We start from the raw sequence: 15,322 nt of genomic DNA on the forward strand, positions 1-15,322 counted from the left end.
AGCGCCTACCATGTTCCAGGACCACTGTTCTCTGCCTAGGACACAAGGATACACTCTGTTTTTGCCCTCAAAACTTTCAGTCTGGTGGCTGATAGAGACATGTCAATAAATCATCACAGAGCAACATGGTGATTGTGTCAACAGAGATGAACGAAGTGCTGCTGCTGCTCAGTCACTTCAGTCGTGTCCAACTCTTAGCGGCCCCATGGACTGCAGCCCACCAGGCTCCTCCACCCACAGGATTTTCCAGGCAAGAGTACTGGCGTGGGGTGTCGTTGCCTTCTCCGCAATGAAGCCCCACAGGAAGGGAAAGGTGTATATTTCCCCTTAAGATCAGAGCAAAGGAGCCTTTGACGTAGCCTTAGACTCTCTGAGCTATTGAGCTTATAGGGTTTCTTTTTGAAGGAAAGATTAGCTGTGCTCAGTCTTAATACTGACAAAGACAATGTGTGTTAGCCAAGTGTATTACATCACCACGCTTTCTAATGACTTGCGGATGGACTTTGAGAGCATCTGCTGAGATGGGCTGACTCGCTATTGGATTCAGCAGCCACAATTCTCTTGGAGAAGGAAATGGCAACCCACTCCAGTGTTCTTGCCTGGAGAATCCCAGGGACGGGGGAGCCTGGTGGGCTGCCGTCTATGGGGTCGCACAGAGTCGGACACGACTGGAGCGACTTAGCAGCAGCAGCAGCAGCAGCCACAATTCTCAGTCTTACATAGAGTCTGGTGGTTTGACTTTGCAGGAGGACCACCGTCATCCACAGGCCTCCCATGTCCCCCAGACTGGGACACAGCAGATGATGGCATTTGGATTGCGATTCAGCAGGTTGACTGGACCCTGGTGCTACAGGTGCTATCAACAACAAGCAGGTGGGCAGTCTGGGTTACACAGAGAGTTAGAATTAGGTGGTGAATTGTGTGCAACAAAACACATATGTCAAAATCATGTGGGTACTTCATACCCAGTGCCTCTTCCTCATTGGCTGTGTTCAGTCACTACATCATGTCTGAGTCTTTGTGAGCCCAGGGACTGCAGCACACCAGGCTTGCCTGTCCTCTGTCTTCCAGAATTTGTTCAAACCCATGTCCATTGTGCTGGTGATGCCATCCATCCAACCACCTCATCCTCTGTTGCCCGCTTCTCCTCCTGCCTTCAGTCTTTCCCAGCATCAGGGTCTGTTCCAGTGAATTGGGTCTTCACATCAGGTGGCCAAAGTATTGGAGTTTCAGCTTCAGCATCAGCCCTTCCAATGGCTTGATTTCCTTTCGGATTGACTGGTTTGATCTCCCTGCTGTCCAAGGGGCTCTCAAGAGTCTTCTCCTGCACCACAATTTGACAGCCTCAGTTCTTTAGCACTCAGCCTTCTTTACAGTCCAACTGTCACATCCATACATCACTCCTGGGAAAGCCATAGCTTTGACTATACACTGTTGGCAAAGTGATGTCTCTGCTTTTTAATATGCTGTCCAGGTTTGTCACAACTTTTCTTCCAAGGAGAAACCGTCTTTTAATTTTGTGGCTGCAGTCACCATCCACAGTTATTATGGAGCCCAAGAAAATAAAATTTGCCACTGAGTCTTTACTAAGGTCATCAAGTTAAAATGAGGTCATTGGGGGAGGGGGTCCTAATGACCTCATGACTTACTATCTTAAAAAAGGTAGAATATGGACACAGACATTCCTCCAAGGGAGAAAGCCACGTGAAGATGAAGGTGGAGATCAAGGTGATGCTTCCACAAGCCAAGGAATGCCAGAAGTTGCCAGCAAACAACCAGAAGCTAAGAGAGAGGCATGGACAGATTCTCCCTCATACTCCCAGAAGGAAGTGTAGGAAGTGTGTGTGTGTGTGTGTGTAGAGATAGAGATCCTGGGAAGTTACAAAGAAGTCATTTAGAGGGGTTATCCATTAAGGGGACATGTTAAGAACTGGATAAATGGGGACCTGAATTAAAGGACATTTCATTTTGTCCTTGCATGGCTACTTTCTTAACCAAGAGTTAGTATTAACACATTTTAAAAGTTAACATTTTTAAGAAATCAAAAAGCCAGTTGGGGGAAAGGTAAAACTAGAGAGATTCCAGGAAATAGAGAGGCTACCTAGTGGAACAGAAGTGGGAGTCGTGACCTGTTCACCCCAACAACAAAGATTCAAGTCCATCAATTTTTTTGATGTGGACGATTTTTCAAGTCTTGACTGAATTTGCTACAATATTGCTTGTTTCATGTTTTGGTTTTGGGGGCAAAGGCATGTGGGATGGTAGCTCCCTGAACAAGGATTGAACCCTCACCCTCTTCATTACAAGGCGAAATCTTAACCAGTGGACCACCGTGGCAGTCCCTGGACAACATTTTGATTCAAGAGTAGAAGGGAGGACTTCCCCGGTGGCCAGAGATTGAGACTCCCATCTCCCAGTGCACGGGGCATGGGTCCATCTTGGTCAGAGAACCAAGATGCTGCTTGCTGCATGATGTGGGGGAAAAAAAAAAAGAGTAGAAGAGAGATTCCCTAATCCTACTCAAGATGTGCTTTGTACAGACTGTGTGTGTTGTGCTTAGTGGCTCAGTCATATCTGACTCTTTGCAACCCCCTGGACTGAACTGCACCAGGCTCTTCTGTCCTTGGGGATTCTCCAGGGAAGAATACTGGAGTGGGTTGCCATGCCCTCTTCCAGGCAATCTTCCCAATCTAGGGATCGAACCCAGGTCTCCCACACTGCAGGTGGATTCTTTGCCATCTGAGCCACCAGTGAAGCCCAAGAATAATGGAGTGGGTAGCCTACCCTTTCTCCAGGGGATCTTCCCAACTCAGGAATCGAACCGGGGTCTCCTGCACTGCAGGCAGATTCTTTATCAGCTGAGCTACCAGGGAAGCCCTTGGTAGGGACTACACCAGGTTAATGAAGATTGATCATCCCATGATTGACAAGAAGACATTCTAATAAGGACTGAAGCCCCTGTGCCAAGCACAGCACCTGACTTACAGTCAAGATGTGTTTGATACCTTTATTTATCTGACATATGTTAACTGATTATTTACTAAATTCTAAGAGCTTTCATTGGTGAACTTAACAATATAAACTCCCTGTCTTCATGGACTTTCCATCAAGGTCAGATGAGTGAAAAGACATGGACTCAGGCATCTGAGCACCCTGGGGAGGGGTATGAACCTACAGATCACCCTGCATGGGAACAGTCATAGGGCCACAACTACTGAGCCTACACGCTCTGGCGTCCACGTTTCTGGAGACCACTCATCACAGCTAGAGAAACTCCCATGCTGCAACGAAGACCTAGCGCAGCTGAAAAATATTGTCTTTTTCTAGCAATGAGAGGAGTTTCCTTTTGTTAACTCATTTCTTACCTAGATAGGTCCCCAGTTTTCAAAGCCTGGGAACACATTGCTGACAGAAACACAACGGAGGCATTTAATGACAATATCTGTAAAGCGTTGATCCTTCTCAGGTACTACCGTTTCTTTACGTGTGGGTTTCGCAACAACTCAAAGAGAGGAAGAGAGATGGAGCTGGCGAGGGCCACCAAGCCTGGAAGTGTTTGGTCTCTCACTTGAGCTAAGACTTCTTTTCACTCTCTCATACTCCACTGCTTCAGAGAATGGCCACTCACACACTATGAGCAGTAGTATTTCAAAGCTAAACTCTGTGCTGTCAACAAGTACTAGGTTAAACTCTTTAATTACGAGTATTTTAGATTCATATCTCTCTGCTTTCCAAGACAATTGGTCTTTGGAAATGTTTTAAGGGTTACTGAAGTGTGTGGGTAATCATAGGGCTTCCCTGGTGGCTCAGTGGTAAAGAATTTGCCTGACAATGCAGGAGATGTGGGTTTGATCCCTGGGTCAGGAAGATGCACCAGAGAAGGAAATGGCAACCCACTCCTGTAATTCTTGCCTGGGAAATCCCATGGACAGAGGAGCCTGGTGGGCTACAGTCCATGGGGTGGCAACAGAGTCAGATACAACTTAGTAACTAAACACCACCACCACAATGGGTAAACCTAGTATATAGGTCAGTCTGTATAAGGAAGGTGATACGTGACCCCAAGGTGTTTCAAGAACAAAGAAAATATGCTAATGCTAATACCTGCTGTTAGGAACAGGACCAATGGAGGTGAAGAGGTGGTGAAAGAGGGCTTTAGGAAGGTTAACAGCACAGGGTCCTCCTTGTTAAACTGGACAGATCTCCAACAGAGACACAGTTACTTTACAAGGGTTTGAGTTTCTGTGGGGTGATGCTCAGGTCTGTCTAGGGCTCCCCAGGTGGCACTAGTGGTAAAGAACCCGCCGGCCAATGCAGGAGACTAAGAGTCACAAGTTTGATCCCTGGGTCGGGAAGATCCCCTGGAAGAGGGCATAGCAACCCACTCCAGTATTCTTGCCAGGAGAATCCCATGGACAGAGGAGCCTGGAGGGCTATGGTCCATGGAGTTGCAAAGAGTCGGACACCACTGAAGCAACTTAGTATGCAGGTTTCTCTCGGTTGCATGTACTACTGTTGAGTCCCTTCCTGGCCACATCTTTGCAACTCTGCTTGTTGACAGGAAGTCTTTGGTTGCTCTAGGGCAGTGGTTCTCAGCCTGGACTGTACATCACTGCCACCTAGGGGACTGGGGGCTCAGTCTGGGCTGGGATGGGACACTCTGGAGAGTAGGGTCTTAGTTCTCTGACCAGCCATGTAACCCATTTCCCCTGCACTGAAAGATAGATTCTTAACCTCCAGAGATGTCTCTCAAAAAGATATTAACATTTTACAAGGACCTGGTGAATCATGTCATGCTGATTTTTTTCTATATTGTCTATGTATCATAAGAAACAAGCTTAGTGCCTAGACCCTAACACATTCTCAATAAATCATTAGCTTAAAGGAAGGATAAACACTACCCACCGGGAAATGGAGACTTGGAGAGGCAAATGCAACCAGCCTTTGGTGGTCTTGTATGAATGCAGTAAAGATCTGTTTTCTCTGGACTTTCGATACAGACCTGCTAATAATAACGGGGACTTTCTAAATAGATGGGGAAGCAAAACTAGGATCAAACTCATTCTCAACTTTAAACGAGTGAATGTGTCATATGTGAAACGAATCACTAGTTCAGGGTCGATGCATGTTACAGGATGCTCGGGGCTGGCATGCGGGGATGACCCAGAGGGAGGATAAAGGGAGGAGGGAGGTGGGAGGGGGGTTCAGGAGGAGGAACTTATGTAAACCCGGGGCGAATTCATGTAATGTATGGCAAAACCAACCAATATAATATTGTAAAATAATTTGCCTCCAATAAAAATTAAATTAATTACAAAAAAAAAATGAAACGAGTGAATGGGAATAGTATCAAGCATGTCTATATGTCTGCATTTCTTTAAACCTTGCTCTCTCCTGTTCATTCCTGTCATCCATATTTTCCTATCAGTTCATGTCAGAATTTTATTTTACAAACTCACTTTTCTTGTCATCATATTAAAATCAGGAATAAGCATGTAGCACATTCTGCTTTCTGTCAGTTAGACATCGAATCACACTTTTCTCATTGTCATGGAAACGGCTTACCTTTGAATAGTCCAGGCTGGGAGTTTTTATTTTGAATAGACTTTTGGAACAGCTGATTGATTAGATACAACAGTGTATATTTTAATGCAAAACTGTTTTTAATGGGCAGTGACAGTTGCTCTAGAATATAAAAAAATATAAAATTTCTTGTCCTGCAAAGCAACTGCTGAGAGCAAATGTACTTCCAAAATACCATTAGTTTTAAGGCTCCAGATAGTCTTTTGTAACTGTGAAAGCTCCCTTTAAAACTCCCACTTTACCGACTTTCTGGGTTCATTCAAAGTCTCTTTTGCTGCTGAAAATAAACTGTTGCCACCGTATGCTGAATGCTTGAGGCCTGGAGGCTAATCACTAGCTTGCTGAAACATTTCTGCTCAGATGAGTTGACTCATTTTAAATAATCCTAAACATGATTATGCTGATTATAGTGGCTGCTGCAAATGTATTGTGTAAATAATATGATGTGATTCCACAAACTACAAGAGAAAAGAGGAAGGAAGGAAGGAAGGGAAGAAGGCAGGGAGGGAGGGAGGAAATGGGAAACGTGGCTTATGAAAATCAAGTTGAATGCTTTGTAAAGTCTTAATAATAAAAAGGAATCACTAAAATATATTGCTGTCAAATTAGTTGTGAGCAAGGTAATTGAGAGCAATTTCCATATAACATTGTAAAATATACTGAGATCTGAAAGGATTCTGCACCTAGATTGGTTAGCAAGGATCATTTCTTGGTCCTCATCAGGAAGCCCAGTGAATAAATTTATCTGCTGGATTCAAATTAAAATGTGAAAAGTATGTTCATGCACATTTATGTTCCCACTCTTTGGCAAGAGTTTTCAACACTGATCCTCATCGCAAAAAAAGAAAAGAAAGAGGGAGTCTACCTAGTGATCACATTGTTGTTCAGTCGCTCAGTCGTGTCCAACTCTTTGTGACCCCAAGGACTGCAGCACACCAGACTTCCCTGTCCTTCACCATTTCCCGGAGCTTGCTCAAACTCGTGTCCATCAAGTCAGTGATGCCATCTGCCCATCTCACCCTCTGTCATACGCTTCTCCTCCTATCTTCAATCTTTCCCAGCATCAGGGTCTCTTCCAATGAGTCGGCTCTTCGCCTCAGATGGCCAAAGTATTGGAGCTCAACTTCAGCGTCAGTCCTTCTAATGAATACTCAGGGCTGATTTCCTTTAGGATTTAGTGATCACACAGTAGTATTAATAGATCACAAAATGCCCCTAACAAACTTGAGTTTCATTGGAAGAGCAGAAGAGTATTCATCTTATACCAAAAGTCATGAACCCAAAACTGATGCTAAGATTATGTCTTATTGATGGAAGAAAGAAAGGGAGGGAGGAAAGGAAAGAAAGATGAGGGGGAAAGAAGAGAGAGAAGAACAGAAGATAATCATATGTGGATTTGATTTCTCCCAATTTTGTTTTCTGTGAAACTTTGCTTCACTGAAGAAAAACAATGGTGTTTATGAACAATATACCCTGGAGAAAACTGCCTCAAAAACAATATACCTTCAGACAGGTTGTCTCAAAACAACTTATTTAGATCTTTGAGACTGTCTCAAACATGGATGGCTTTGATTGGGAAAACAAAATTCCATGGAAGGGAGCTATAAGAATTCCATGAGTTTTCACAGAATGTACAGGTCTGTAGGGAGCTGAGACTAGAATTCCACCTCTGACTCCCAGCTTTATTGCCTTTGTTTCTCTCCTAGCAGACATGGGCTGTCCACAGAGCTAGAAAACCAAACAGCAGTCTCAGAATTCCTCCTCCTGGGACTCTCAGAAAGGCCAGAGCATCAGATCTTCCTCTTTGGGCTGTTCCTGCCCATGTACCTGGTCACCCTCTTTGGAAACCTGCTCATCATCCTGGCCATCATCACAGACTCACACCTCCACACGCCCATGTACTTCTTCCTCTGTAACCTGTCCCTGGTGGACATCTTCTTCTCTTCCACCACCGTCCCCAAGATGCTGGTGAACCTCTGGACACAGAGCAAAGCCATCCCCTTTGCAGGCTGCCTTGCCCAGATGTATGCCTTCCACCTGTTTGGGACCATGGACAGCTTCCTCCTGGCTGTGATGGCCATTGACCGGTTCGTGGCCATTGTCTACCCTCTGCGCTACTTGGCCATCATGAGTCCCCGTTTATGTGGGCTGCTGGTGGTGGGGTCGTGGCTGATCACCAACCTCCAGTCCATTGTCCACACCTGCCTCATGGCTCAGCTGACCTTCTGCGCTGGCTCTGAAATCCCCCACTTCTTCTGTGACCTCATGCCCCTGCTGAAGCTCTCCTGCTCAGACACACACACCAACGAGCTGATCTTTGCTTTCGGCATTGTCATGGGCATCAGCCCTCTCACATGCATCCTCCTCTCTTAAATCTGCATTTTCTGGGCGTTCTTCAAGATCGCTTCTGCTTAGGGCAAATGGAAAGCCTTCTCCACTGTGGCTCACACCTTACTGTGGTGACACTATTCTATGGCACCATCTTTGCTGTGTACCTGCAGTCAGCATCTCCAGCCTCCTCGCAGAAGGACAAGGCAGCTGCTTGATGTGTGGGGTGGTCATCCCCATGCTGAACCCCTTTATCTACACCCTAAGGAACAAGGGCTTAGAGGTTAAAGCATCTGCCTGCAATGCAGGAGACCTGGGTTCGATCCCTGGGTCGGGAAGATCCCCTGGAGAAGGAAATGGCAACCCACTCCAGTATTCTTGCCTGGAGAATCCCATGGACAGAAGAGCCTGGTGGGTTATAGTCCACAGGGTCGCAAAGAGTCAGATACGACTGAGTGACTTCACTCACTTAAGGAATAAGGACATGAAGACAGCTCTGAGGAAACTGGTCAGCAAAGTAGTCCCATCTCAGTCTTAGGGCAGAATAGTTTCTTAGTATCTACCATGTTCCTTGGGCTTCCCTGGTGGTTCAGAAGGTCTGCCTGCAATGCAGGAGACCCAGGTTTGATCTCTGAGTCCGAATGATTCCCTGGAGAAGGGAGTGGCTACCCACTCTAGTATTCTTGCCTGGAGAATCCCATGGACAGAGGAGCCTTGTGGCCTACAGTCCATGGGGTCGCAAAGAATCTGACACGACTGAGCCACTTTCACTTTCACTATATTCCAGGACCACTGTTCAGTGCCTGAGATACAGGAATACATCCCATCTCTGCTCTCAAGGCATTCAGAATCTGGTGGGGGATGGAGACGTGTCAGTAAACCATCACAGAGCAACATGGTGATTGTGTCATAAGAGATGATGAAGTGAGTGATACAGAATGGGAAAGATAAGGGTTTTTCTCCATGATTTATCTTACCCTCAAGGTCAGCATAGAGGAAGCTTTGAAGTAGCCTTAAACTCTCTGAGGTATTGAGCTTATAGGATTGCTACATGGATAATCCTTATTGAAGGAAAGATTAGCTACATTCAATTTTAATATTGATAAAGAAAATGTACATTAGTCAGACATATCGCCATGTTTCCTAATAACTTGGGGGAGGAATGTGAGAGCATCTGTTGCGATTAGCTCACTAGGTGTTCATTCAGAAATGACAAGTCTCTGTCCCAGAGGGGACCTAGTGGTCCATAAAGTAGCCCCTCAGTCCTAGGGCAGAATAGCTGTTCAGCACCTACCAATGTTCTGTGGCCACTTTTCAGTGCACGGGACACAGGAATATATCCATTGCTGCTCTCAAAACATTCAGAATCTGGTGGGAATAGAGATATGTCAATAAATCACCACACATCAACTTGGTAAATGAATCATAAGAGAGAAATATAGTGCTATGGGAAGCGAAAGTGAAAGAAAGTGAAGTGAAAGTATCAGCCGCTCAGTCATGTCTGACTCTTTGTGACCCCACAGACTGTAGCCTGTCAGGCTCCTCAGTCCATGGGATTCTCCAGGCAAGAATACTGGAATGGGTTGCCATCCCCTTCTCCAGGGGATCTCCCCGACCCAGGGATCGAACCCGGGTCTCTTACAATGCAGGCAGATTCTTCACCATCCTATTTTTGCCAGGTTTTATCTTCTTCCATGAAGACCAGAGTAGCATAGAAGACCCTGAAGTAGCCTGAAATTCTCTGAGGTTTATAGGACGGCTACGTGGATAGTCCCAGGGGGATGAAAGACCAGCTCCTCTCAGGTTAATGCTGATAAAACAGTGTGTATTCGCCACGTGCATCATATCTCTGTGCTTCATAAGTGACTTGGGGGAGGACTTTGACAACACCTGTTGGAATGAGCAGACTTGCTGTCCAACTCAGCGACCACCACTCTCAGTCTCACAGGGAACCTAGCAGCTTGACCGTGCATGAGGATCACAGTCTCAAACAGGCCTCTCGTGTCCCCCAGATTGGGACATAGGAGATGCTACCCTTTGGATCATAGGGATTGTGATTCAGCAACCTGATACTGGATCCTGGAATCTGGCTTCTTAACAGGCTGTCCAGTGGTCCTGAAGCAGGCAGTGCACAGACCACAGTGGGAGGACACTGGCCCTGGATGAGCTCCAGAGTCCGTGTGTTTCCTGTGATTCCATCACCTGACTCCAAACCCTATATGATTCTATAGGTGCTGTCAGCAACAAGTGGATGCAGTGAGCTGGGATGCACAGAGAGGTCGAGTTAGGGGGTGAGTTGTGTCCTCCAAAAAGATATGTCACAGTCTAATGTCTCAGTCTAACCCCCAGCACCTCAGAAGGTGACCTTTCCTGAAAATAGGGTCTTTTCCAAGGTAACTAGTTCTAATGAGGTCTTAGGGTCCTAATCCACTGTGACTGGCACCCCTATTAAAAGGGAGAAATTGGACACAGACCAATTTCTCCAGGGAGAAGGCCATGTGAAGATGGAGATGATGCTTCTACCAGCCAAGGAATGCCAGAGATTTCAGGAAACCACCGGAAGCCAAGAGAGAGGCATGGAACAGACTTGCCATCACCATCTCCAGAAGAAATAAACCCTGCTGACAACTTTGATGTTGGACTTCTGGCCTTCAGAACTGCTAGAAGGTACACTTCAGTTGTTTAAGCCGCACAGTATGTGATACTTTGCTATGAAGCCCTAGCAAACTAGTACAGTTAGTTTAGGAAGGGCTGGCATCATGCAAAGACCATGCCCAGATATATCCTCTCAAGTGCTGACTACCCTGTGTTCTGGTTAAGGACCTACCCTGTGTTCTGTTTAAGGGAGTCTGTGCTACAATTGGAGAAAACCTGAAGGATTCAGATTGCATGAATTTCTTGGTCTCAGTGCGATGACAATGAGGATACCAATAGCTGAGATTTATTATGTGCCCAGCACGGGGATCATCCCTTTAAATATACTATCTCATTAAATTTTAAACAAAAAGCCTACAAGAGCAGTTCCCAACATTTTTGGCACCAGGGACTAGTTTCAGGGAAGACAGTTTTTCTGTGGACCAGGGTGTTGGCGGGATGGTTTCAGGATGATTCAAGTCCTTTACATTCACTGTACACTTTACTTCTATTATTATTACATCAGCTCCACATCAGATCATCAGGCATTAGATCCCAGAGGTTGGGGACCCCTACCTTTCCTACAAGGTAGGAAATATAACTCCTTATTTTACAGATGAGGAAACTAGACTTGAAAAGTGCAACTTGAAAAGTGCAACTTGAAAAGTGCAATAGTGAAGGTTCAAACAGAGGACCCATTCTACAGTCCCCTGTCTCAACAACACACAATATTGTCTAGAATTTGGTACTCAAAGCACGGATTTACCAACTGCAGTCGGTGGGCCAAATTCAGCCAACAACCTGTTTTTGTGTGCCCTGCAAGCTAAGAATGGTTTTTACATTTTTAAATGGTTAGAGATTTTTTAAAAGAAGACTACTTCATGACACATTAAAATTATGTAAAATTCTAATTTTAGAGCTCATAAATAAAGTTTTATGGGAACAGAATTGGACCATAAAGAAGGCTGAGGGCCGAAGAATTGATGCTTTTGAACTATGGTGCTAGAGAAGACTGTTGAGTGCCTCTTGGACTGCAAGATCAAACCAGTGAAATTTAAAGGAAATCAACCCTGAATATTCATTGGAAGGACTGATGCTGAAGTTGAAGCTCCAATACTTTGGCCACCTGATGCAAAGAGCCAACTCATTGGAAGAGACCCTGATGCTGGGAAAGATTGAGGGCAGAAGGAGAAGGGGGCGACAGAGGATCAGATATTTGGATGGCATCACTGACTCAATGGACATGAGTTTGAGCAAACTCTGGGAGATGGTGAAGGACAGGGAAACCTGGTATGCTGCAGTCCATGGGGTCACAAAGAGTTGGACTTTTGTGACTTAGCGACTGAACAGCAACAACCAGCAACTTAATGACTGAACAACAACAGCAACACTCATTAGTTAATTCATCATCTATGACTGTCTGGGGGCTTCCCAGGTGTCACAGTGGTAAAGAATTCGCCAGCTAACGTAGGAGATGCAAGAGACACAGATTCAATCCCTGGGTCAGGAAGATCCCCTGGAAAAGGAAGTGGCAACCCAGTTCAGTACTCTTGCCTGGAAAATTCCATGGGCAGAGGAGGCTCAGTTCTGTTCAGTTGCTCAGTCGTATCAGACTCCTTGGGACCCCATGAACCGTACCACGCCAGGCCTCCCTGTCCACCACCAACTCCCGGAGTCCACCCAAACCCATGTCTATTGAATCGGTGATGCCATCTCACCATCTCATCCTCTGTCGTCCCCTTCTCCTCCTGCCTTCAATCTTTCCCAGCATCAGGGTCTTTTCAAATGAGTCAGCTCTTCACATCAGGTGGCCAAAGTACTGGAGTTTCAGCTTCAACATCAGTCCCTCCAATGAACACCCAGGACTGATCTCCTTTAGGATGGACTGGTTGGATATCCTTGCAGAGGACGCTGGTGGGCTACAATTCATGGGGTCGCAAAGAGTCTGACATGACTGAGCACACACACACACACACACACACACAACTCTTTTCAAGCTACAATGTATCCTGTGCAAAATCTAAAATATTTACTATCTGGTCCTTTACAGGGGGATTTTCTGATTTCTTTTCTTTTTTTTAATTTTTTTAATTTCTTTTTTTAATTTTTACCAGAGTAGAGTTGCTTTACAATGTTTCATTAGTTTCTGCTGTACAGCAAAGTGAACCAGCTGTACATACACATTTATCCCCTTTTTTTTAGATTTCCTTCCCATTTAACTGACCTCTTTTCTATAGAAAAAGGAAAGCCTGATACTCAGTGGCCCATGAATCAGAGTCATCATTATTATGAGAAGCTTGACAGAAATGAAGACTCAGACACCATATCAGACCATTTAAGTCCTCATTTAGGGGAGTTATACGAGCCTTAAAATTTGAGGATCACTGGAATAGATGGGGGTAGAGAACAGCTGTGGAGATCTGGGCCCTAAATGTGTCTTCAGGGACATGAGAGATCCAAATCTGGGGCATTTTTTCCACAGGCATTTTCCATTTTTCCCTGCCCTAGACAGGGTCGTGGAGAGGTTCTAGCCAAAGGCTTTAAAAGCACTACAACTACAGTTTGAGGAAGTGGCCAGCAGGTGGCAATAGTGGAATGTCACTGCTGCTGCTGCTAAGTCGCTCCAGTCGTGTCCGACTCTGTGCGACCCCATAGACGGCAGCCCACCAGGCTCCCCCGTCCCTGGGATTCTCCAGGCAAGAACACTGGAGTGGGTTGCCATTTCCTTCTCCAATGTGTGAAAGTGAAAAGTGAAAGTGAAGTCGCTCAGTCATGTCTGACTCGTAGCGACCCCATGGACTGCAGCCCACCAGGCTCCTCCGTCCTTGGGATTTTCTAGGCAAGAGTACTGGAGTGGCTTGCCATTGCCTTCTCCGGTGGAATGTCACAAAATGGATTAAACCTGCTTTGGGGAAACAGATCCTGGCTCCTCCGGAAGGGAACAGCATGTGCAGCCTTCCCGTGGTGGGACAGAGCCTGGGTTGTTCAGAGAAATCATGGAGACCGGCGTGTCCTTAGCCCACAGTGAAGACAGAGGAAGTGTGCAGGGCGCTGTGGTCAGACCTCACCGGGGGACTGAACGCAGGGGGCTAAGCAGGAATACAGAAGGGCGGGTGCTTCAGAACAGACCTGTTACGAGTCCTACCATGTGTTAGTGATGGGCAAGCTCTTTCTGTAAAGGGCAAAGGGTAAGTGAATATCAGCTTTATGGACTGTAAGGCCTCTCTCACCATGAATCAGCTCTGATGCTACAACGAGGAAGGCAAAGGGCAAGAAAAGGGCTGGGCCGAGCACCCAGGAAACTTCATTTATAGACACTGAGACTCGAATTTCCATCATTCTACATGTAACAAAACATAGTACCTTTTAAAGGTGTAGTACAGATATGAACCCTTGGGCTGCAAGGAGATCTAACCAGTCCATCCTAAAGAAAATCAGTCCCGGGTGTTCACTGGAAGGACTGATGTTGAAGCTAAAACTCCAATACTTTGGCCACCTGATGAAAAGTGCTGACTCATTTGAAAAGACCCTGATGTTGGGAAAGATTGAAGGCAGGAGGAGAAGAGGATGAGAGAGGATGAGATGGTGAGATGGCATCACTGACTCAATGGACCTGAGTTTAAGCAAGCTCCGGGAGTTGGTGGTGGACAGGGAGGCCTGGCGTGCTGCGGTTCATGGGGTCGCAAAGAGTCAGACAGCACTGAGCAACTCAACTGAACTGAACTGAACATATATGAAAGTATGAAAGTGAAAGTTGCTCAGTCTTGTCTGACTCTGCAACTCCATGGACAGTAGCCTTCCAGGCTCTTCTGTCCATGGAATTCTCCAGGCAAGAATGCTGGAGTGGTTTGCCATGCCCGTCTCCAGAGATGATCCTCTGACCCAGGGATTGACATGTCTCTCACATTGCAGGCAGGTTCTTTACCATCTGAGCCACCAGAGAAGCCCAAGAACCATGTAATATGACTCAGCCATTAAAAAGGGTGAAATCATATGGCAGAAACCAACACAACATTGTAAAGCAATTTTCCTCCAATTTAAAAATAAATTTGAAATAAAGAATGCAATAATGGCACTTGCAGCAACATGGATGGACCTAGAGGTTGAGTGAATAAGTCAGACAAAGAAGGAGAAATATTGTATGACATCCCTTACATGTGGACTCTAAAAAGAAATGATACAAATGAACTTACAAAACAGAAAGAGACTCAGAGAACGAACTTACGTTTGCCAGGGGGGATGGATGGGGGTAAGGAATAGTTAGGGAGTTTGGGATGGACACACTGCTATATTTAAGTACACGCTACTATATTTTAAATGGATAACCAATAAGAACCTACTATATAGCACATGGAACTCTGCTCAGCATTATATGGCAGCCTGGATGAGAGGGGAATTGGGGGGAGAATGGATACAAGTATATGTATGGCTGAGTCATTTTGCTGTCCACCTGTATCACAACATTGTTAATCAGCTATACTTCAATACAAAATAAATAAAAAGTTTTATTAAAAATAGTACTATTTCCCCATTGCATTGAAAAATGTATTGAACTCATCAAATTAATGCAGAGAATTTCAACTACTATTATCCTTCTGTGTATTCTGCTCCCCCAAATTACAGTGATAAACTGTAGCATGGAGTAGAGATTTTGTTTGCTTGTTTTAAAGAAAGCAAAAAAATATTGCAGAAATGCATCTGCTGTTTGGGTTTCAGTGGCTGGCACTCCTCCTCAACCCTGCCCCTCTAACATAGTTGCCTATCTTAATATGGCTGG

General features: G+C 45.5%; 1 pseudogene; it reads left to right on the plus strand.

Annotated features, from left to right (window-relative positions):
* Positions 1 to 7,212: 7,212 nt before the first annotated feature.
* On the plus strand, positions 7,213 to 8,449 carry LOC129558093 (olfactory receptor 1I1-like; annotated as a pseudogene).
* Positions 8,450 to 15,322: the final 6,873 nt, after the last annotated feature.

Source organism: Moschus berezovskii, chromosome 8 (genome assembly GCF_049115385.1).
Source record: "Moschus berezovskii isolate FMDL1 chromosome 8, NW_MosBer_1.0, whole genome shotgun sequence".
Classification (NCBI taxonomy): Eukaryota; Metazoa; Chordata; class Mammalia; order Artiodactyla; family Moschidae; genus Moschus; species Moschus berezovskii.